We start from the raw sequence: 21,422 nt of genomic DNA, 5'->3' as shown, positions 1-21,422 counted from the left end.
CATTCTTCTGCACACAAGATCTGACCACTGTGCATTTCCGCGATCACGTGACTGTAACGCTGTTATAGAGCTGCGTGAATCTAAGAGGTGCACATTGAAGTGTTGTAATCTGTGATTTTGCTAGCTTAAGTGCTTTATTGTGCTACTGTGCGGTGCTCGGTTTCTGCTGCGACCACGCCAAGCGCACATTTCAACCACTGCACGCTTCCGTGATCACGTCACTATATTGCCGAATATAGCCCCACGTGTTTGTGTGACCACAAGCCTTATCCACGCTAGTCCCACTTCACACTCCTTTACACGCTTCTTTCCCTGTGAGCGCCAGACACGCGCGCTCCATTCAAAGGGCTCGCCGGCATACGCGCGCAGCTGTGCCACCTCACCACGCCCCTAAAGGGGGGCGCGCTCCTCCTCCGCCTTTCTCGCCCCCTCTCTCTCTCTCACACACACCCTTTTTACCTCAGGTAACACGCATACACATACAGTACTTCCAGACGAACACACCATAAGATTAAGTTGTGAGTTGCGGAGTTATTCAAGATAATGTTGATACCAGAGTTAACATTAATTGTTTAATAAAGCCTTCATAATTTAATTGGCCGTGGTCTGTGATTACTTGTCCGGTCTGTGATTACTTGTCTATCTGGTTTTACAGCACTTGTGAATTGAGTCGGCTATGGTACGGAGTTCACCCTTCAACTAACTTAAATACAATTGAGACTGTATTGGCTATTCCAAATTGGTTATTGGTCCCTGGAAACAGGTTGGTATCCCGTAAATTAAGTAATTATTAATTTAATTAAATCAATAATAGTTAAGTGTTTCACTTATTAAACTATAGACATTTGTCATATAGTTATATATATTTAAGCTAATAACCAAATTTGTGAATCGAAGTTATAGACATAATTGGTATCTCCACTCAGGAGCTATAAATCAAATTATTGTAATTTGTGCTCCTCGCATATCCCCAACATAATTGGTGCAAACCTGTAAGGTTAATCAAACTGAGACTAGGTGGTGTTGCTAATTCACTTGGAACTACCACCACCCTCGCATTGTCCCAACATGTTGGTACATTTATAAGTACATAACACGCTCTGTTTTAATGTAAAGCATTTGTATGACTTTGTCCAATTTCAATCAATTTCAACTAATATCATTTGTGTGTGATCTATTGGACAGGACTTAATAATAGAAATTTCTATGGATATCTGGACCATGCTGAACCTTGGACAGATCATCAGCTCTTTCACAACTATTACAACCGGTCTTATTTATATAAAGAAGGCACCAAAACCCACAAGGAGGTACTGTGATTCCTCAGAAAACACACATCTGCCCCAGAAAGCCTCAAACAAATTGAATGGATTTGTCCCAGGCACACCCAAAGCACTTTAATGGCTCCCTTAGGGGTAAACACCTGCTTCAAAGGATTGAAAGATCTAACACAAACATTTGCATGACTGCCAAGGCTGAGACATCTTTAAAAGCGGGGAGGGGGACTGTCTTTTCAGCACATCCAACAACAGAATACACATGGTGAGTTTGCCCAGTGTGATCAGACTAACAAACTTGATTAATTCCACCACTTATACTGAACGTACTAATACACAACTGTATACTGAAACGTTATGTTTAAGCTCCTCTATGCTCACGAGAAAGCCCACTTTCAGTATACGCTCATGAGCAAAGACCTGCCCTGCACTGCACTCTCACCTGCTTTGTTTCAGCTGATGTCATCTAAACCTCGTCCCTGCAGAGTTGTCTAGGGTAGATAAGACAACCTCCCCCTCCACTAGTCTTCTGTAGGGAAAAAAGGAGAGCTGCTGCTATGAAGATACATTACCCACCTGGTGACACTATAGTAGTTCCCTTTCTACCGAAGTAACTGGAGTGCTACACAATTAAGGTGATTAATCATGGGGTTCACAAATACCTCTTATTATTTTCCATGTTTTGGCATAAATGCATAACCACAAAGGACCTGCTGAGATATATACATATTTACATTGTTACTACCAACATGAGCATATTTTAGAAAAACATGTCTACAGTGATAACATATATTATTGTTTTTTTTTTGTTCTGTGCAGCAGTTTAACAAGCAGCATCTCTTACGCTGAATGCCATATTGTGATAGACAGCTTTGCTTTAACAAGAGGGGTATATATAAAATATATACTCTATATACTCTTCTTGATTTATGGTTTATTTAATGGTTTATTTAGCTAATCCCAAATATGTGTGATGTTGCTGTGTTGGTGGATAGGTCAAGTTTCTGCTTTAGGGTGTGTGTTCGGGAGGGGGATGCAACCAGCTGCTGAAACCAAGCAAATCTGTTAAGTAAACAATCGGAGCAGGGATGTACCTTAGACACACATTCATAACTAAACAACTGGTGGTTTACCTTGGAGATTAATACTAATACCAATAATAGTGTTACTGTATGTGCACATACTCATACAAACATATACATATCATATACATACACATATGCATTGTTTTACATATCGCATACTACTTAATAAAAGTCATGACATAAAACACCAAAATTTCCATATTCACACATTATTGATATTGGTAGTGATAAGTATCAGTGATACTGAGCTGTAGCTTAACATTATTCACCCAAAGGGTGAGGCAGACGTTGGTGCATAAACAATGCTACTTGTGGAAGCCAGGGTGATGTGAGGAGCTCGGCCACTACGCCCATCCAACAAGCAGAGGAAAGAATCCTAGCAGCCAGGGAGCCCACGCACCTTCAGTTCCAAGAGGGCAGGTGTTGTGACCCAAGCCACCCACACAGAGCCCCCCAGGCAGACCTGCAGCAGCCACAGAGACAGCACCCGAGGTCACAGTGGGCCGCTGTGGGTCAAAGCTGTGCGCCCCATGAAAACCAGGGGCAAACACTCCCCCGGTGGGAGGGTCGGCCTGAAAGAGTGGAGCCTGAGGACCCACGGTCCGTAGGGAGCCCGCTAGGAGATGCCCCTGCGCCCAGAGTGGGGCCCACCCCCAGTCCACCACCCCTATACGAGTGGAGCGGGGCGTACTCCATCGGCCCAACCACATCCCCTGGCACCCCCCCTGCAGCACAAGGCCAGCAATTGGTGGGGGTGAGCAGAAAAGAGATCACCCAGGCAGACGATCAACGTACCCCGGGCGGAAAACCGGACCCCCCATACTCCACCCGCACCACACGCATACAAACTCACACAAACACAGACGCATACACCCACCCACACGTACAACACACATCATCACATCAACACCCATACACCATAAACTCTCTCACAACAAACTAGTCAATCATACGTGAACCAATGCACTCTCAGATACATTCTCGCACCCACACCATTCGCTTGATCTCATTCGTGGGGAGGGTAGTTAGGGTACGAGCCTGCCGCCCATGTGGCCCCAGGCAGGGACCGCAGCTCCTACCGAGCCCCGCCTAACTACCCCAACCCGAGAGAAGCAGAGGGCAGCGGAAAAGGCACCCCAGAACCCTGCAACCCAGCTTGAACGTGAGTGTGGGGAAGTAAAGTGCCCTGAAGGTGGGTGACACCTCCAGGAGCACGACCGCTGGCTGATGGTGTGTCCCCCGGACAGTGCCCCCCCCACCCTAAATGTCTTTTTGCAGTTAAAACTGGGTGGTAATCTCTCCACCAGGGCCATTGGGCAAAGCCACAACTGGCCTCAGCCCCAGGCCCCAGTGAAAGAGCCCACCCCCGGCCCTAAATGTATGTGTATGTGGCTAAGTATGAGGAACTTTGGGAGATCGCCGATTCTCCGAGGGGTCCAGCAGACAGAGCCATCAATGTGAAGGCTCCGTCCACTGGCCCCCCCGGAGGGAGCCCCCAGATTCCTAGACGAGTGTGTATGACTAATGCAATTAAAACTGCAGAGCATCCCACTTGGGAGGGACAGAACCACTTCGCTTAGATCTCCTAGAAGACAAAGTGCAGGGGCCGCTGGGATTGGACAGCTTAACTGGGTTGACAGGTGTTCACATACTCTTTGCCAAAATTGCTGCACAGGTGTACATGACCAGAATGCATGTACAGTCGTAGCACTTAAAGGTGTCAGCCTTTACGGCAATCAGCTTTCATTTGCAGCGCGGTATCACCTGGTTTTTAGCATGTTGTAGCTGTGTTACGTCTTTTTGGCCTATAGGTGGCGATCATCCCCCACACTGGCCTTTATGACGCTGTCCTATACTCATGTTATGTAGGGCCATGTAGTATTACGTATCAGCGTCTCTGTGGTGTAATGGTTTGTGTATTGTTTAACATCCTTGATGTGTCAGTTTGTTGTCCTGGGTTCAAATCTCAGTGGAAGCAGTAGTTGTAACAAGCTGCTGCATTAATGCGTTGTTGATCTGCTGAGTCCCAACGTTCTAAAGCACTATAGAGAAAGATTTAATACAATGTATTTATTTATATTAAATAAAATCCTCTTATAGATCTTATGTGAACGTCCATAAGAACGGCGTGTAAAAACAGTGAAGTGAAAGGCTTTATGTCAGGAGTATTTGAAAAAGGCCATTGGTTTTAGAAGCAAGATGTTGTTTAATTAGTAGGGGATCAGGTCGGGGGACTCTGCCGGTGTGCGCACCCAGTTGATTCCTTCCTCCTCCAGACAGGCTCTTGCAGCGACATGTTTGGGGTCATTGTCCTGGAAAAACCGATGCCGTGTTTCAAAATACTTTCTTATATTTGGCCCCACTGTGCATTTGATTATGGACTCCTCGAAAAACTGTCTATCCATAATCCCCTCGAAAATAATCATCGGTCCTGGTCCCCACGTAGAAATCATTCCCCAAACGTGGAGTTTGAGGGGATGCTTAGGTCGCGGTTTGGAAACCAAGCGTCCTTTCTTTGCGAAGCTCATTTTGGCACAATGCACCAAAGCTACAGTCGACTCGTTTTTCCCCAAAAACGAGAAAATGGGAAACAGCTTTGAATCCATTTATTTATCTGGTTTTGAAAACACTGTTTTCAGTTCGTTTATTCGTTTTTAACACGCTGCTTTGGATAAATGCAGATTGTCCATTTTTAAACGAGATGGTGGGGGTTTCTCGTTACAATACAAAGTTACTGGATTTACTGGGAGAGTGTCCAGACACATTAACAGGTCCTCCGGGTTTACAACGTTCTAAAACGACTGGGGGATCCCTGGGGGATTTGATGGAAGGGTTAATGTCCGACTTTATTAAAGAGTTTGACTCCGCAGGGCCTAAAAGTTTCGGGTATCAGACGCGAGGGGGCAGTGTGGAGGTTAAAGTCAAGGGAGCCACACAGACGTTCTGAATATTGTTAGCACATCAATTTCCTCTCTTTTAAAGCATTGGTGTAAAATTATATTGAGACAAATGAGAGCGGAATCCTGACAGCGCCACAACACACCATTGCCTGAGACAAAAAGACGTCTTTTCAACCATTGTACGAGGAATTGCAGAGGATGAATAAAGGAATAAAATTTGTAGAAGGACTGCCTGATTCTTTCAACGATGAGACGCTGTTTCCACGAGGGCACTTTAATCATTTTGGACGATGTGTTGTTTCACGGTCTGGAACACCCCGATCCAATAAAATCTACCCAATACAGACACCAATCGAAACATGTCCGTTATGTTTTTAACTCAAAATGTTTTTCAAAATGGTAAATACTGGCGAACACTGAGTTTAAACAGCAGGCACATTATTTTATTTTACAATCCCTGCGATGAACTGCAAAAGGCTGGCTCAGCAAATCTTTCCCGGCATAAGGCATTTTTTATGGAGAGTTGTGAAGGCGCCACCAGGCATTCAGTATTTACTGATTGACCTAACAGCCACATGCGCAGACGCGTTCAGGCTGAGAGCAGGTGTGTCTATCTACCCGGAAGAAAACACCATGTCTGAGTGCATCAGACGTAATCTCCCCCTCCTAAAAGGTACTGGTTTCCAGCCCCCCGCGGCAACGCAGAGCGCTATTGGCCGCCTGCTCGCCCGATCTGGTTCAAACCCTCTGCAAACCAGCGTTTAATCTCCTCAAGGGTAACATTGCGCTGTCCAGCAATCAGTACAACAGGCTGAAACGGCAGAGGAGCAACCTCAGAATCCTGGCTGGTAAACGCACGGCTCTAGCAAAAAAGAGAACGCTTATTCAGAAAGTAGGGTTTCTGTTTTCACTACTCACGGCCTTGCTGAGGATTCTAGGTCAGTTGGTGAGCGGCAGAAAAATTTAGCCCCCGATGAAAACATTAAAAAATACACTCTCCTGTTAAACCGCTACCTTAATCTGGATAGGCAGAAGAGGGCCCTCATAGATCTGATTAGACATTTAAGCTCCACACATAAAGCTTCTAACAAGCTGTCAGGGTGGGACTCTTTTCTGCAAACCTTGTCCAGAATAAACATACCACTATGCAGTGTTCCTAACAGACATGCCAGGGAGCTCCTGCATGCGCATAATCACGGGGGGGCATGCCCCTCCCGACTGATGATGACGTTCACGGAAAGAGTCGCTCGCCGCCTGACGTTCAACGGACATCTCCGGAAGAGGGGCCGAAAGAAGAAGAAGCGAACGACTTCTCAGAGAATAATTTCGTCAAAGAACGCCGCATCTCTTCTCTTTCCATCCAGATGATGCGGGTGCATGTTTTATTCTAGAAGGTGGGAGGGCCTTTTAAACGTCTCTAGAGACAGCTGATCAGAGGCCCACACTCCTTGGAAGGCACCTCCCAACAAGGGACGCAGAATTATTTACAGCTGAATGTTGTTCATTCCTCCTAATAATAATCGACTAAAACGTTCCATTTTTAATTAATCTCGAGAATGGAATTGTAAGAGGCACAGACCACTAGAGTTGTAGTCTGCACTACAGCGACTCTAAAGTGCATTTCCAGGCACAAGGTTCCTGTGTGTACGGGGGGCAGGGCCACGCCCTCCTCCTCGTGGGCCATGGGTTGAAAGCATAAAATGTATGGCCGTGTTTATTGAAACACAAAGGCTGGTCTTTCAGGTCTTTGGTCAAGGCAGATGAGTGTCCTATGTGCACTGTGGGGGACACCGTTACTTTCTTTACAAACAGAGAAGCGCCTAGCAAATGCATCTTATAATTTGCGTTGGCGGCGTGCATCCGACAAAAGCAGTTGCTGGCTCTTGTTAGTATAATCCTTAAATCAACAGAATTTAAGAGCAGCCTCTTGCAGAAAAAGATCCGTGTGTATTTGCCCCAGGAGATGGACTTCGTGTAACTTAGTGCTGAACCTGGCCACGCAACAAAGCCTGTTATTCACCACATCCATAGCACCTGCTGTGTCCTGATAAAACAGGCCGGCGCTGAATTGACTTTTCAAACACTCGGGGAGTAATTCAGCAAAGCCTCAATCAAGGTTCTGTAAGCGTGAGTGGCGCTTGACTGGGAGATCAGCCGATCCCCCAGAGTCACATTGTATTGGCAGAATATTGTATTTAGAGGACAGCTGATAATGCACACAGCTGCTAGATTGGTCCCATCTGCGTTTGCAATTTTCAGCCTTAAAAACAGAGATCGATTAAGTTCGAGGTAACACTCCCCATCCGCTGCTACATAAAATAAATAGGGCTGCTGTCAGGTATGGAGAAGATTGGAGAAATCTCCACATACTGTACTGTTTGTCCTCTATGCTGAGCTGGGGAAAAGGGCATGAAAACAAATACAACTCAGACATGATGCATTCCGAGGACTTCTCGTGTAAAAGAGCTATGACGACTAGAAAATATTCCCGGTCTTTACAGTGGAGCTCCGCTTTTTACGCCCTCCCAGGACCGACTTTTTATTATGGGCAGGTCTTCTTTTGGCGACTCCATGTAGACGCCCCGGGGGGCGTTTCCTGGCTCTACAGGCTAAAACCATAATACCAGAACCCTCCTGAGGTTCTTCAGGCTGTTCGCCGGTGAACTCTCCTTACAGCTTACTGCTTACTTATGACATCAGAGGCTATGTTTTTAGCAGCTGCTGTTAGTTGGGGGTTGGCCATGCTAAATCCCCTCTTTACCAGAGGCATTTGTTTTAACCACCAGGTGGTGCAGCGTTGATTAGAAGCCTCCAAAGCACTACGGCGTAACTGAGGTCCGACTGTTCATTTCCACCTGTAACACACATATATTACACCAGACCTATTTTACTATTAAGTATCTGTTGTGTGCTCAAACGTGGGGAGTATGAAGGGCAACAACTTGTTGATGGCTTAATTATTTTCTGTTTACTGCAAAGTTATAATTGTTCTGTGTGGTTTAAAACAGGCAGCGCCACAGCAGCAACTCGTTCTTGTTTTCATTCTCCTTGGCTTTTTCGTGTCTTTAAATAGAAGGCGCCTCTTACGAATATGTACACACCCACCGCTCTAACATCTGATACAACATTTTGGCTTACATAATTCCGTGATTATGAGTTGCAGTTTAATTAATATAATTTGAATGCGCATGGCCAAGTAAAGAAGTAGAGCGCAGTCCATCTGCGACTACAGCCGCTTATTTATGTTTTAAACTTCCACAACTTGTTAATGAATGTTTTCCAATAGTCTTGGATTTTATGTAAATAACTGTAATAATTATAGGAATTTGTTTTACAGCAGTTGTCGATCGTAATTTTGACAGGACGCCAGAAATCAGCAGATCAACAGCGACGCATTACAGCTACATGTTTGTTCCTACGTGTTTACTCTGTGTCTGCAGAACTGCAGTTTGATTTGTTTTGACTGTGCGTGTCATTGTAACTGAGTGGCTGAGATAATTTATTCCGCCTGTGTACGTTTCAAAACTTTGATTTCCCATTCGCCCATCCATCCACCTTCACCGGCTTTTCCTTTCTCTTGCTATGGGTGGCAAACAGATTTGAATAAAAGCACCGCCTTACAAACCAATAAACCGAGCAAAAATATTTTTAACAAAAAACACACGGAATTGGATTTAAAACCAATTGGATTTAAAAAAAAAAAACCTCTGCTTTTAATTTTTTTATCGAAGCTCATCCGTGGATGGATCGTGGGGCAGCAGTCTTAGCAAAGAGCTCCAGACTGCAGCTCGAATGAAACACGAGATCGAATCATATGTGATGTGTTTTGTACTCAGATGACTTGGATCTGAGTTCGACCAAGCTTTTGTTTGTCTCATGTTTGCTCACAGTCGCAAAGGCAAACTTCACATCCCTAGCACTGTCGCCTCACAGCAAGAAGGTTCTGGGTTTGAGTCCCGGAGGCGGCCCTGGTGCCTTTCTGTGTGGAGTTTGCACGTTCTTCCCGTGTTTGCGTGGGTTCTCTCCGAGTTCTCCGGCTTCCTCCCGCAGTCCAAAGACGTGCATTAGGTTGATTGGACTCTCTCCATTGCCCGTAGGTGTGAGTGTGTGTGTGCATGGTTGTCTGTCTCTGTGTTGCCCTGCGATGGACTGGCCAGGGTATACCCTGCCTCTCGCTGTTATGGGAAAAATTGTCTCTTCCTTATTTTTATGTGTCTTCCTTATTTCTATGCATTTCTATGCAGTTATTATACGAGTTATGACTTATGTTCTGCAATTAATATCTTATGTTTTGTCTTACTGTATGCATTTGACATTTGACCTACATTGTTCAATGGTTGTCTCTGCCTGATAGACTCTCAACTCTAGCTCCCAAACCCAAGGTCGGGGAGTTGTGTCTCTGTCTGTTGAGACTTGGTGCTCCTTTCTCACAGATAGTTGGACGTCAGCGATGCAGGTGTGAGAAAGTAAAAATCTTCACACACACTGTGACAGGGAGGAGATGGTGCATGTAATTTGATTGGGTTAGAAAGACATTCCACCCTAGTCGGACAGAGAAGCTAAAAGGCAGAAGCAACTTGAGGATCGTGGGCTCTTTGCATCACACCTTCGTGGTGTGTGCACTGATCTCCCCAGCTGGTTTTTGGTTTGTTGATGTGCACGATCAACATCCATGCTTTTTATTTGCTTTCCCCATTATTTTTATTTTCTTTATTATTTCAATAAATCGCACAAAAGGACAACTCTCTCATCTACTTCTTTATGGAAAATTTCCACCACACTCGCCCATAGCCAGCTGGGTTAGGCTCCAGCACCCCCGCGACCCTGCATATGGGAATAAGCGGCTTGGAAAATGGATGGATGGATATTTGTAGCACTTCGACATTCGTTTAAAATATGCAGTGCATTTTAAAATGAAAATACTATTATTATTATTTATTACTTACTTACTTACTTACTTACTTATTTTTAATACTGTGTTTACTTATTGTAAACACAGTATTAATTGCACAATTTGGACTGGCAATGATTTGCGCTTCTTCCATAATATTCATGGATAATCAAGGAAGAAACTGCAGTTCATAGATGTTATTCAGGGACGGTTTGTAAATATTCAGTGTGTGTTTAAACTGAACTGTCACCCAAGGTACGTGCAGTATCAAATGAATGCGCCTGTCAGCGGGGAAGACATCAACTCTATTCAGTCGCTCTTCAGTCGCTGCTGTTGTCTCCTCCCCAGTTTACACACCTTAAAGCGTCCGAACCAATTGACCGGTGATGCCGCACGGGTTGCTCTCAGTAACAGCAGCTGTTTGAAGCAGGGAAAAGCGAGTTAGCTTTCCTTGTCGATGCCTTGACAATGTTTTAACATCTGTAAACGATCTGAACAGTTTTTATAGTTTTACAAGGCGTAATATGACGCTTACGTTTGATTGTTGCTCGTATTCCATATAAAAGAGAACGAGGACTGAATAGGTATGTGTCATGTTTCACGCCATGTCCTGTTGTCACGTTTCCGTGTACTTCCTGTTATCAGTTCAGTTCTTCACTCCCTAGTTCATTCACCTCACCTGTCTGTAATCAGTAATCAAGTCACTGTGTATTTAACCACCACCTGTGTCCTTAGTTCTCCGCCAGATTGTTGAGTTTCCCGAGTTTCCTTAGTTCCCTACCTCGTTCCTGCGTTTCATGTCTAGTCCTTCGTGTTTTGATCCTGATTGTCTTGACCGTGTATCCTGCCTGATCCTCGTTTGTACCGCCACCTGTAAAAGAACCTGGACTAACCAACTGACTGTGAGTTTGCTTAAATCCTTGTCTGTACCTCCCCCGAGATCTTTTGTGTATCGACCCTTGCCTGCTCACTGGACTCGAGATTGCCTGCTCCCTCTCTGTACTTCATTGTTGAGCCTTTTTGTGTACGACCTGGACCGTCTGACCCTGCCTTGCTAAATAAACCTGTGTTTAACTATCATCGCGCCTCTGCTGTGCATGTGGGTCCGCCGCCTGCCTCAAGTCTGACAGAATGCTGTTAACTGCTACGATCTTCTGTCAATAAAATATAAAATTTTAAACCTCTGAGCCCTGACTTTTATGTCTTCTTTGGATTAAAAAACAAATGTTGAATGTTCTCAAATAATATAATATTGCCGCCCTCCGCGGCTCCCAGTGTTTTGTTTTTTTTCATTGAAAACGTGGGTGTTACCGGTGGCCGACCTCTGGTCTAGATCATCCTTATTCACTTTTTTAAATTGTAGTAGTGTAACCTTTTTTATGTTTGGGAAACGTGGTGTAGTATTTAATTATGTATCATATCATATATTATTATATAGGTAGTGAACAATCTGTTCTGGTCATGTTAAGGTGCAGTGACTGTTCCGAAACCCTTATAGTTTGGCAGGGTCGTTGTCTGGGGAGCGTCTGGGATAGACTCCTGGAAACAGACATTTACATTTACCTTTAGCAGTAAAGTTGATCACTGCTTATAGGAGAAATACAGAGAGTAGATGGGTTCATGTGTGTCCTGAGTTACTGGGGTTAAAGAGTTTGCTTAAACTGAGTTCGCAGAGTCTGGTGTTGCAGTTTTTTAGAAAAAAGTGTACATGCGTCGTACTGGTCTTGCCGTGTGGTGCATTAAAGAAGAATACTACGTAAAGAAAATTGTAGCCTGTACCAACAGTGAGAAATCAGGGTACTGTAGTATCTTGTCTGCCACAAATGGGGGTAGAAACTTTTAACGGCTGCCTCTGTAGGCCCGGCGCGTCATGTTTTTAAGGGCCTAAAGTGCAGGGTGAGTATTGTCTTGCGTACACAAATTTGAAGGGCTTTGGTCGTTTTTAATCTCTACGTAAATGTTCTCTATATGATGCTTAGACAGCGGCAGGTTAAGCGGAGGATTAAACGGCTTTGTGATAACGTCAGCGTTTTGACCCTCGACCGTTACGCAGAGCACTCTGAATAGATTTAGGGATTTCCCAAGAACGGACTCAAAAGCGGCCGTCACGTCTTTTACGCCCTTATTTTTAATAGGTCTAACGTATGCTTTCTTAGAGAATACATCAGTAACGGTCAGCAGAAATGTATATAACTGTCAATGTATGACGCTAGGGCCTGCATGTCGCAGAGATCGGCTTGAAATTGGTTCAGAGGTACACACAAATACCACACAAATACCGTTTCTTGGGAAACGGATCCCTACTGGCTTATGTAGCGTGTACGCATCTTGTTTTACTAAAAACTCTTTGATGCGATTGACACTAATTTTCTTGCCAAAATCATGTTCTTCGGCTCGGTATAAAGGAGCCACACCGCCATAACTCCCCGGATGAGACGGGTTGTAATAAATCTTCATTAAGTTTTTGTCCTCACCAAAACGTCTATCTGAACACATCCTTTTTACTTCATTATATGTTTTTAATTCACTTCAACCGTCTTTTTACAATTTCACAAGCTTTTTTTTTTAAGAATACATGTTACATTGTTTATAAAAATGGTTATACAAAACGTATAAATGCCTACGATGTGATTACAATACACGTGACTGCACAAAAATGCAGGTAGAATGATCTACAAACTATTATCACAAAGACGACCCTCCCAGAAGTCAAACACCTCCTGGAGATCTTCTGTTTTTGAAATAACGTTACGAACGTAATAAAGTTCATTTTGTATATCATCCAAAACCTCTATGACATTCTCTGAATCTTTCAGGCTGTACAGAACAACTTACTTGTAGCACTCTCTCTCCCAACACGTGGATGTTATATTTCTCAAGCAGCTTCCTCGCTGCTATGATGAAGCTTCTGGTCAAAACTCTCCTCTTGAGCGCCTCATAATATCTCCCCCGAAAGTACGTGGGTATTCCAAACAGACAGGTGTGCTGCAACTGACTGGGAGGCAACGTCTGGCAACCGTTTCAGAGAAACTCATTGTAGTCATAAATTGCAACCTACAGGACCCTTGTCGCAAAGGCCTCAGCCTCAGCATGCTCATCCAGCTCACTTGGCGCATGCCACCTCCTCCTCCTCTGGGATAGGTTAGAGGGCCTCGCACAGTATTGAGGTGATCGATTGGGGGGACGCTGTCATAAACGCTGCGCCCTTCTGAACTCAGTTCCAGAGAGGGGCGGCTGCCAATCTGCGTCGATGTCGATGCAGATCGGCATCGGATCTGGTTGCTTTATGAGGTCTGGGGCAGCAGTCTCTATTTATCCCTGGAGAAGAGAGGGGCGAGGTGGGTGTGGCTAAGGGAAGAGTGCTTTTTTGACTACAATCAACTCTTTATAATCCTAGCTCTTTCGAAACAGATGAGCAATATCAATGGGTCAGGTTCCTCCTCGTCTATTCTTTCAAAGAGCCCTCTCAGATATCCGGCTATTATGCCACGCAGAACGCTCCAAACATTTGCTGTGACGGGCATCGTTATACTGCCCATGAGTAAACTTTGTTTACACACCTTTATTCATGCGTGAACTATAGAATCACTAAATTTCCATTTTTTTGTGCTTTTTAATTTTCATTAGACAAATTCTTGTTGCAAAGTTTGTCGATGGCTGAGTAAACCTTCAGGAAAATGTCACAATTATTGCACTGAGAAAAGACAATGCCAATGTATGTGACATGGCAAATTTGGTGAGCTCTGCAGATCGAGTCAGAAGTTGTCCTGACTGATGGAGGTGGAAGGCTCATTATGCCGACATCTGGAACTTGTAGTAAATATTTTGTATCATATAAGTAAAGCAAACCCAGTCTACTTTGTTGTGTGAGTTACAGTAAGGGACACTTGCAACTCAGTGACATGGGGGGTGACGTGTCCGACACTAAAGCCTTTAAAGGAGTCATATCATACTTTTCATTCTAAAAAATATTAGACTTTAATGTCTCAGTAAGGTCTCTGTAAATTTTCATCCCATAAAACCCTTTAGATCGTCCACACTGCCCCTGTCAATATGTGGTTCTTACTCCCTATCAGCAAACGCTGTGTTTTCTGGGCGTGTCGCAAGCGAAGCTGCTCACCACACCTCTGTGCGGAAGCGCATACCTTTTTTGTTGTTTTTTTTTTTTTTTTAAATTGGCTCCATGGATACGAGCCACCGCACGGTTACGATACAATAGGTGGCACTAGTGCGACATTGAGAATGCAATCCACCGCAATCCTCCACAGAAGAAGAAGACCCACTACAGGACTGCACAACATTAGCCAGCTGATTCGTAGCGTTGTAGAACCATACGTCTACGATCCCGAATCTGACCCTGAAGCTGAAGAGGAGGCTGTTGAAGCCACATTTCGGCTGATGCAAGATGTGTCTCATTGGTAATGTCGCATTTACCTTAATTTAATTGATTTATGTAATTTGCAAAGCGACTAGCGGTTGCTAATGCGTATGCTAAATGGCGTGTGCAGCTTGAATATTCACAACACGACTTACCTGGAAAACTCTCGTTAATAGATAACACTATTTTAGCTTACATTATTCAAATAAATAAGTTTGAGAGCATAGCTGAAATAATATAAATACATTTTACATTTACACATTTCACTGTTTTTGTCTTACTTGTGCTGGTGCTCTGACAATTTTATTTAAAAAATGTGCATTAATATTTAGAGCAATCACTGCATGACCTTCCTGGGAACATTAAGGTTTGGTTCAAATTATATATTGACCTAACGTATTTTTACTGCTTTTAATTATGTTTTTTGTCATTCTTGATAAATCTGACAGTAATATGTCTCTATCTGAAGTTGTTACAGGTATCTAGTCTACAGAGGCTAGTGAGCTGGTGCTGAGGATTCCTGGGGTGAAGAATCTGAGTTGCCATCTCTTCATGCTTGGGTTGTAGATGAAGGCAGTTTCCTGATGGATAAAACACTAAAACACTCATAGTATGATTGATGTAGACCACCTGTGGAATAACTCCTTTACCATTTGAGTAAAAATGTGTTTTTTGTGAGTGCAACACTCATTAAGAATTTTTTTTATTTTATTTATATATAATTTATATGCTTTTTATTTATGGCCGCTTCAACTTTATAGCTTACCATATTAGAAAGAGAAAAACATGTAATTTCAATACTATGATTTCCTAAATAAAAGTGTTTTACCTTCAGAAACAGAGTTTAGTGAAATACATAATAGTTAAAGCCAACTTTATTGTAAACCAAAAAAATACACCACTACTCCAAAGTTAGAACAAACTGTTACCTTCACACTCCAATGTGCAATGTATAGGTTACTGAGTTAATTAAGAGGTCTGGGGGTTTGAGGTCAGAAGCTTTTGCAGGGCCCTGCAGACGAAATGCATGAAAGTAGGGTAAACAGGGAGATGTGGTGATCCTTGTTCTCATCACTATTTGGAAGACTGAGCGGAAGCAGTCCTCTACCAGATGGAAGCTGTGGCTGTCCTCACCATCACCTCATCAAAACAAAAAGGTACTGAAATCAGAATTGTAGATTAGTGAAATGTTCATTATTATGTAGGTCAAAACCTTCTCTAATGTAAGAACACACAATACCAGACAAAAAATTAAACCGAACAAGAGGACAGGCCTGTCTGTGCTAAAACAACAGATAAACAGTTGTTACAATTCAAATATAAAATCTAAACAGTATATACCAATTAAAATCTTCTATTACCTATCTTACTGTTGGTAAGTTTTAATAGGTCTAACTGTATCTATCTGTTGGTTACATAGCTTTACTCCTGAGCTGGGCAGCAGATGTCCGTGTACCAACAGTCTGCAGTGATTTCTCTGTTTGACAGCCTCCTTGCATGTGGGCAACTGGGATTTGCCCTCCTACAGTATAGAAAAGACTGTTACATTTACTGTAAATTGTATTGGTCCTACAAATATAATGGCTATGGTACAAGCTATAGGTAACTGACCAGATAAGCAGCAGGTATTGTAGAGATGTGACTAATTAGCAACTAAGCTTGAAACCCAACACAGTAATCATTCCAACTCATCATGTTAGAATTTGATAGAACAATGACATAACCCCAAATCACAAGTTGATTTAGGCTGTGACACAGGACGGGGTAATAAACATAACCGCGTTCATCTGCAGGTTCTTTTTGTAGCGATCGACCAGCTGTAGCTCTAAAGTGCAAAGGCCTAAAGGCATGCTAACGGCCAACGCAACACAAACAGGAGCGGCAGCACGTCAACAGGACAAAAGCTCGATCCACCATTTCCTGCCTGTCGCCGATCGAGGGCCCATCGCTATTAGCTGTTCCCCACACAGGTGTGTGATTGCACCAACTCAGAGTAGCACATTTGAAAGGGACAAAGGCTCGGTTGACTCACTGTAGCCGTTAGCGACGCTAGCGATTAGCTTGTCTCACATGTGGGTAACTGCATTTTAAACAGACCCAACTAACATATTTAGATATCACAAGTATCAAGCACAAACTTACTACAGGGAGCTAGATCCACCGCTTCCTGCCTGTCACCGCTGGAAGGGCGATAACGATCAGCTGTTCCCCGCAGGTGTATGTGATTACAGAAAAGGGACAGATGCTAGACCCACCGCTCCCTGCCTGTAGCCGCTCGATGCCGCTAGTCATTAGCTTTTCTCCACACAGGTGTGTGGCTGCAGGAGCCCACATGAGCACATTTGAAGGGGACAAAGGCTCGACTTGCTGTAGCCGTCAGCATAGCTAGCTAGCAACTTGCCTCACACATAGGTTACTACATTTTAAACGGACAAACTAACATTTTAAAACATTATAAATATCAAGCATGTACTTACTGCAGTGAGTGGATGACGGACTGTAGGAATAGGTCCTTTTTTTCCAACAGGAGCCGTGAAACAAATCCAGCATTGTACGCACCCTTGTTTGAAATGCACATACGTATAAATGCTGAGGCAGTGTTTCTGGCACCGGTTCGTTAAAAATAAAAGTGACCCACAAAGTCCTCACTTGTTGATCCCTTGGTAAAGTGAATAGACTTTGGTATTGGTTAGAACACCTAAGAACTGAACTATTTCTATGGGAGGACTTGGGCGCTGCCGTGCTCGTCTGTTCACGATGAGTGAGAGGGGGAAATGGCGGAAGTCCAGTTTTGGTTCGGGATCATTGTGGGGGTGGTGGTTCAGGATTTGCAGGGAGAACTTTCAACCAGTATGACGAAACCTGGGGAACGGCCTCAGAACAGTATATATCTCTCTCCATTGGATGAGAAAATTTACGTTTTCAAAATGTGAAAAAAGCAGGAAATGCATTTCTACCGTGCTCAGTGTGTGTATATGTGACCCATAGAGTCATAGGGACGCTCCAAAATGTCTAAAAAGTGGATTTTGCATAATGAGCCCTTTAAAGTTTGTATTCCAATCTGACTGTGCTTTTATAAATCTGTTATCTTGACCTTTTAGTGTTTTTTGCCATTATTTTATTATATTTTTACCAAATCATAATGCCAAGTGAAGACACTTGTCGCTCTGCCTTTTTCTCCCACGGTCTCCTTCTTACACACGTGACCCAGTGAGTGCTATTTTCCAGACGTGCCACAGAAGGTGCTGTTGTTGCAGATGAAGAGCCATAGTTGCTTTGTTCCAGCAATAGGCTTTTTATAACCAGTCCTGTTTTTCAATAAATAACAACTAAAATTGTACCTGAGCACCTGAGGGTGCTGGGTCATGTGAGGAAACCAGGTTGGTTGAAAACAATCCAGTCGGCCATCAAATATGTCACTGTAGGTTTTTAACTGTAGATTGGTAAAGTGTTTTGTTGTTTGTTAAATTATATTTTGTGTTGAAAAATCTACACATCATTGGAATATAGGGCAAACCTTAAGCCTCAAAACTATATTTTAAGCTACATGACTGAAGTCATGTAGCTTAAAACTATAAACTTTTAGAAAGGTCTTTATTATTATGGAATATGCTGTAAATCTAAATGTAGTATACATGCTTTAATACAATACTATATGGCAGACTACCTGTGATTAAATGAATTGAGAGAAAACAACCCTAAATCTCTTCACATTTTATATTCTGCTATATATATTTCTGTTTTATTGCAAGGTACAATGGCTGGTTAGTGTTGCCTATTTGCTGCCGGTCCATAGCTGGATGTTCGTGATGTTTCGAAATTTTTCTTCAAGGAGGAGATAATTGTGCAGGGGAACTTGTCTTCTGACCATCTAATTCAGGTTACAGGACTATCAGAGGTCCTGAACCTGGCAAACAGCCTGAACCTCTTTTAGCAAGGAGTGTTAAAGATTGTTTGAAGTAATATTGTTCATGTTAATGTTGTCTTCTGAGAAAAGTTTAATTGGCAAAATAGACACTGGTTAAAAAAACGCATGGGCAGTGCTGACCACAAATGTTCAGTATTTAAAAAAAACACAAAATCAAGGTTACTGTTTTATTTATCATAAAAACACATGTAAAATGTTTGAATCATAGCAAAGGGCTGACACCCCGGCTTTACAGGATACTTCTTGAACAAATCGTAAATGCATTGTAAGACTTAAAGGAAAACTTCACATATTTTCAATGGGGGTTGACCAAAACTACCTCGGGTAATATTTAAGGACACTGAGATTGCGCCATAATTTCTATGTAAAGAAGTCCATTCCTCCCATAAGACGCCTTCGACAGATGGTTTGCCGTGGGCTCAAAAACTACAACTAGTGCTTCCCGGTTTCCTCTGTACCTGCTCCAGCAATGGTCAAACCGAGAGGGGGCGGAGCCAGCCTGCTGGAGTGCAACTGCTCGGTCCGCCATAGTTTTCCCTCGCACCTAATATTCAATGGCTTGAGATCCTGTTGTGCAGTAGATTATTTAGAAGACAGCAAGCACTTCAGCACAGTGTGATGTTTGTGGTTAGTTGTATGAGTCATATGCCGTTTGGAAGAGGACAAGACTGTCCTGGCAGAGAGCCCGCAGCAGAGAGCTCAGAGCAGGCGTCAGGCAGAGCCAAAGGCCGGATGTATTGCGTCTCTGCACTCCTGGACATACCCCCCAAAAAAGCCATAACTGAAAGGTCAAATGAGAACTGAATGAGTAATATATTCAACCTTTTATTGTTTCACTGTGAAGTTTAGTGTTGCTGCTGGTCATATTTTGTCATATTTATTTTCACAGTTTGGACTGTTAGGAGTAGCCCTAGCTTATGTTGCTAATGGCATGTGCATTAGTTTGGGTGGCAGCAACTCAATTAAAATTTATTTCATCCTTTTGTAGGTAATATGGGCCGGTCGAGTATCGTCACAGAGACTCTTGGAAGGGACAACCGTCGTGTTTTTCCAGCCACTAACAGCAGATGAAGAAAAGAAGAGGGTTTTGTCTAAATGAAGAATCTGTGGCTTACTAACAACTGTCTGCTTTGATTCAAAATAAAAGGCTGCTAAACAATGACAACAATGTCTTTATTCAAACACACTCTTAAAATATAACCTTTTGTTAAAAATGTAATGCAATGTCTAAATGTTTGTCTGTTAGATTCAGTTGTGCTTCTTTCAGCGCAAAGACATGGTGAATCTGGCTCTCGGCCTTCTGTTGCGGGATGCTGGGACAGCCTCGTACTGCACTCCATACAGCACAACTCGTCGACGCTACACTCCGGCTCATACAAGTAACCACAAATATCAGACTGTGCGTGCTGAAGGACCCCCCCTTTACATCTCCCACAGGGCTCATCCACCTCCACCTTACAGTACACACAATCACAGCGGATTAGGTGAGAAAGGAGCTTAATAAGCAAGCTTTTTCCAACAAAGGCTGCAGGACCTGATGGAATCAGCCCAAGGGTGCTGAAAGTCTGCTCCCCAGCTTTGTGGTGTCCTCCAACACAACCTGAGCCTGCAGCTGGAGAGAGTTCCTCTCCAGAGTGGAATTGCATTGTTCCAGTGACCTCTCAGTGGCTCTGACCTCTCATATCATGAGGCTGATCCTGGACTCCCTGTGTTCTCTCCAGTTTTCATATCAATCACAACTAGGAGTGGATAATGCCATCATACTGTACATTCGCTTCATCGCACCTACAACCACCTGGACAAGCCTGGCACCTTGGTGATGATCATGTTCTTCGATTTCTCGAGTACATTCAACACCATCCAGCCTGCGCTGCTGGGAGAGAAATAGACATGCAGGTGGAATACCTCCTGATTTCATGGATCATGGACTACCTCAGCAACCACCCCCCAGTACGTTCGCCTACAGAGCTGTGTGTCTGACATTGTGGTCTGCTGCACAGGCGCTCCACAGGAGTCCTGTTTCCCTTCCTCTTCGCCCTGTACACCTCAGACTTCAGGCACAACTTGGAGTCCTGTCATCTCCAGAAGTTCTCTGATGACTCTGCTATTGTTGAACGTATCCAGGGTGGTGACGTCACAGAGTATCAGGGCGTCACAGAGTATCAGGGCGAGCTTTATGGACAGAACCTTTGAATCAACTGAACATCAGTAAAACTAAGGAGCTGGTGATAGACTTTAGGAAATCAGGGTGTCTTGTTACCCCTCTTACTATTAAAAAGGAAGAGGTGGAGGTCGTGACCATGTACAAATACCTGGGAGTGTACTCGGACAATAAACTGGACTGGAAAAAGAACTCAGCTGTCTACAAGAAGGCTCAAAGCAGGATGTACTTCCTGAGGAGGCTCAGGTTCTTGAATGTCTCCAGCACCATGTTGCGGATGTTCTATAAGTCTGTGGTGGCCAGTGTGGTGTTTTACACTGTTGTCTGCTGGGGCAGCAGCATGAATATAGCAGACAGTAACAGATTGGACACACTGATCAGGAGGGCTGGCTCTGTTCTGGGGGTGGAGCTGGACCCCCTATGCCACATGTGTCAAGCTCCGGTCCTCGAGGGCCGGTGTCCCTGCTGGTTTTCCAGCTCTCTCTGCTGATTACCTTGATCGGGTGTGTCAGTTGGCTTTTCCAGCTTGTCATTGACTGAACACACCTGGTCAAGGTGATCAGTAGGAACTGCGGCAGGGAGAGGTGGAAAACCAGCAGGGCAGCGGCCCTCATCGGCATCACTTTGACACCCCTGCCCTATGCTGTAGCTGAGAGAACAACAGATTCAGTATGACACACGGGGTGGAATGTTTGATACAAGTGGCGTGCAGTGCGAGTCAAGGGCACCATCACCGAAACAACTATGCAAATTTCCCACCACTTTGTTTGACAAGCAACAACACTGCTTTGTATAGATGCAA

The 21,422-nt window shown here is 43.8% G+C and overlaps 2 protein-coding genes across 10 annotated transcripts in view; one reads left to right on the top strand and one right to left on the bottom strand.

Annotated features, from left to right (window-relative positions):
• Positions 1–21,422, top strand: part of LOC129604081 (protein NYNRIN-like) — a 448,396-nt gene that overhangs the window by 8,631 nt on the left and 418,343 nt on the right. The gene's annotated exons all lie outside the window — the stretch shown is intronic.
• The window catches only part of LOC114856382 (contactin-4-like), a 193,867-nt gene that overhangs the window by 33,453 nt on the left and 138,992 nt on the right, over positions 1–21,422 (bottom strand). The window lies entirely within an intron of this gene.

This window comes from Betta splendens, chromosome 5, assembly GCF_900634795.4.
Source record: "Betta splendens chromosome 5, fBetSpl5.4, whole genome shotgun sequence".
NCBI classification, from domain to species: domain Eukaryota; kingdom Metazoa; phylum Chordata; class Actinopteri; order Anabantiformes; family Osphronemidae; genus Betta; species Betta splendens.
The sequence above is the reverse complement of the archived record's forward strand: the minus strand, read 5'-3'. Positions and strand labels throughout refer to the sequence as shown.